This window comes from Lactuca sativa, chromosome 3 (assembly GCF_002870075.4).
Source record: "Lactuca sativa cultivar Salinas chromosome 3, Lsat_Salinas_v11, whole genome shotgun sequence".
Lineage (NCBI taxonomy): Eukaryota > Viridiplantae > Streptophyta > Magnoliopsida > Asterales > Asteraceae > Lactuca > Lactuca sativa.
Genome location: NC_056625.2, coordinates 276404119 through 276407509, shown reverse-complemented (window position 1 = coordinate 276407509; position 3391 = coordinate 276404119). Strand labels below are relative to the sequence as shown.

General features: G+C 32.1%; 1 long non-coding RNA gene across 2 annotated transcripts; it reads right to left on the bottom strand.

Annotated features, from left to right (window-relative positions):
• Positions 1-588: 588 nt before the first annotated feature.
• On the bottom strand, positions 589-2918 carry LOC111917668 (uncharacterized). 2 transcript variants are annotated; one of them, XR_002858974.3, is made up of 6 exons: positions 2452-2918; positions 2267-2359; positions 1839-2156; positions 1625-1693; positions 1034-1156; positions 589-810 (listed from the first exon to the last, which is right to left on the bottom strand). It is a non-coding gene; the product is annotated as an uncharacterized LOC111917668 (long non-coding RNA). The 2 variants fall into 2 exon arrangements; XR_002858973.3 differs by having other exon boundaries at positions 1839-2359.
• Positions 2919-3391: the final 473 nt, after the last annotated feature.

The following is a 3391-nucleotide window of genomic DNA, read 5'->3' as shown; positions in this document are numbered from 1 at the left end:
TCAAATGTTAACACTACTCAGCCCCATAATCATGAAGGTCATGAGGCATAGCCTTTTGTTTGCAGCAAAGAATTAATTGCTGCACGAAAGGTAGCCCGAAACTTTCGTTAAGGAAGTTCGTTTAAAAAAAATAACAGAAACTGATAAAAAAAACTCTATTATTATAAAAGCATATAATTATATTTTAGAGTAAATTTCATGAATGGTCTCTATGGTTTGGGGTAATTTGCACGTTTCGTTCCTAACTTATTTTTTTAACTCGGAAGTTTCCTACTATTTGTTTTTATTATGATCTTGGTCCCTACTGTTGTCAAAATTCCAAGTTTTTTATTTTTTATTTTTAATTTCCTATTACATCATTTTATTCAAAAACCACAAAATAAAGAAATTAAGGATTATTAAATCCAAAAGAAATGAAGAAATTAAAGAGGCTGCGAGTTATTGCTCAAGAACCAAGCAATTGACATTTTTAGGTTTATTTATAAGTATATTTTGACAAATTCAAGAAATATTTATGATTGTATCATTGTTTTTATAGTAGGAGAAAAGACTTAAAATTAATCTCATGAAGAGGCAAATAGAACCAACTAGGGAAGAGCCCCACTTTGCGGGGTTGGATATGACATTTTTTACATATTTCTTAAGACAACTAATCCTTTAGTTTTGGTTTCGAGAGCTCCTGATGAGCTACATTGATTCCATAAAATACCACTCCAACATGTATCATTCCTTTAACCTTAAAAATTTACAAATACACAAATTTAAATTCTGCCAATTATGAATTCGACGGAATTACCCCTATATCAGAACCTACAAAATAAAAACCCAAAATTATATTGTTATTTCTTTCATTTAATGTATGTTAATAGATGTTATGTTACATGTATTATGTCCACATATACATATATCAAAGTATCAATACAAATCCGGTTTGAAACCTTTAAAGTTTGATTTAAAAAAAACATAATACTTCTTTTTTTTTTTCTTTTTTTTTTTTTTTAATTTACTCTATACAAAAACCAAAAAAACAAACCTTCAAACTATCCTTCTTCCTTTCCTGACGTCAGTGACATGTGACCTCAAGAAGGGCAGGGATTTGTCGGTCATTAAGCCTCTTGGAATACCTTTGCCTTTGGCCCTCAACAATTCTGCATACCTGAAAATTAAGAAAATTAGAATGTGTTTATTGTCAAACTATTATTACCAAATGAGAGAAAATGCCCATTGAATAGGTTGAATGGAAAACCCATAAGTTTCCGTTAAATATTCAACCACAGATTTCATTGTGTTTCTGTCATCAACTGGAAAAACTTATGTTTCACAAAAAAAATATATATTATCACCATGTAATCAACAAAGGCCGACATAAATAACAAAGAAAAAATAGTTCTTACTTTAGTTCTCGTGTAAAAGGAGATAGGGGGTGACAAACTCATAAGAAAATATAAAGATTTTCATGCTGAAAGTTTCCTATTTTCCTACAAATGAAGTTTCTTTTACTAGATTAGGCTTTGGTTTAACAACTATACGCTTAGCAACACGAAATCAAACCGCAAACAACGTCAAATATATAGAAAAAAAAAACATCAAATGAACAATAATTTTCCCAAAAATTATAATATACCAGGAAGCCATCAACCCAAGAATTCTAAAAGTTGCCATAACTTTTAGCTTTGTGCAAGCTTCTTAAACACTGTATCAATTTAGAGCAAATGAAAGATATTAGCAACAGAATTAGAAACAACTTACTTCTTCTATGATTTTAGCATATTGGTAGTGAAATCTAAAGTGTGTTTTTATTATTGATGAAAGATAAAGTAATGTGTGATATTATTGACCTCATCTGCATTTATGATTCGAGCTCTCTGAAGCATCTCTTCTAATGGTTGATTTTGATTTTAGCATATTCAGTAACTCAATGCTACAAATGCTCTTGATTTTGACTTTTCCATTAGGGTCAAAATGGTTGATTTCTAATAATTTCTGTAAAGAAAGATGAGATTGAGAAACCATTTAGCAAGATAAAAATCAATGTAGTGCATAATAGAGTGGAGAAACATATACAACTATGCGAAATTGAGAATCCTAAACTTCTTTTTTTCCAAGAGCAAATCTTTTTCAGAGAGCTCCATAACTAATTCATCTTCGTCATCAGCCTGTGGATTATCATAAATAACAGTCCTCAACAGTAGTTTTCGATGCTAAACACAAGACTTCAGCCAAATGTAAAAGACACATTAACCAAAAAAAGGAGCAGAATTCGAACATATGAAACCACTTGGTTTAAATCATCTGAATGGTCAGCCATGATTATTTTGCCTCGAGTTTCTCAAGTGGTTGTGGTGAACATCGAAGAAACCTGAGTTGGTGGAGCAAATAAGTTGTTAACCTCAGTAGAATCCTCAACCTCCGGCCTAGGTTCCACTTCCATAGGGCTTAAAGAACACTAACCTTGAAACATTATGAAATCGTCGTCCATGGTTGTACACCGAACCGACAACATTGCTAGGCTCCACTAAATTAGGGCTTAATGGGCGGAATCGGTTCTTCAGTTGTACGTTCTCCGGGATCGGTAAAGCATGTTTAACGATGGGTCCCAGTTGTAGAGTTGTAGTGGTGGTGGTTTGGTATCTTCGTCGAGATACTGTTCGTGCAAGGGCCGATGAAGACGAATCATCGGTCAAGGGATAGATAAGAGGTGGGAGTAGTGTTGGAGATGAAGATGGTGATGGAAAAGAAAGACGGTGGAAGGGATAAATGCCTACAGAGAAGTGTTGGTCGATTTAGAAGGTGGGGGAAGAGATTGATCGGAAGAAGGAGGCGGTGAAGAATTACGTGTCTAATGTGGACTTGAATGAACATCGAGAAAATTATGTATGAGTGGTGGATTTTTTGAGGAGATAATACATGACCATCACGTGTAATCCACTGTACAGATAAAAATATATAATTATCAAAAACAAAAACAGAAAAAAAATTCTACCAATCACAGAAAAGCTATATTCATGGTGTACTTCAAAATTAGTATATATATATATATATATATATATATATATATATATATATATATATATATATATATATATATATATATATATATATATATATATATATATATATATAAATGTATATACTCAAATGCCTTAACTTTCCAATGTCTTTGTGGGTGTAAATTATTACAATAAATGGTCTCTGTGTTTTCCTAGATTTTGAAGTTTAGTCCCCGTGGTTTAAAAATCTAAAAAATGGTTCCTATGCTTTCAAAACTTTTGACAGATGTTCCTTATTGCTAACTCCGTTAACTTTTGGCCGTTAAGTGAGGGGTATTTTCGCCATTTCACACCACAGGGACCACTTATGATCTTTTTAGTTATTTTTTTTAAAAAAGAAA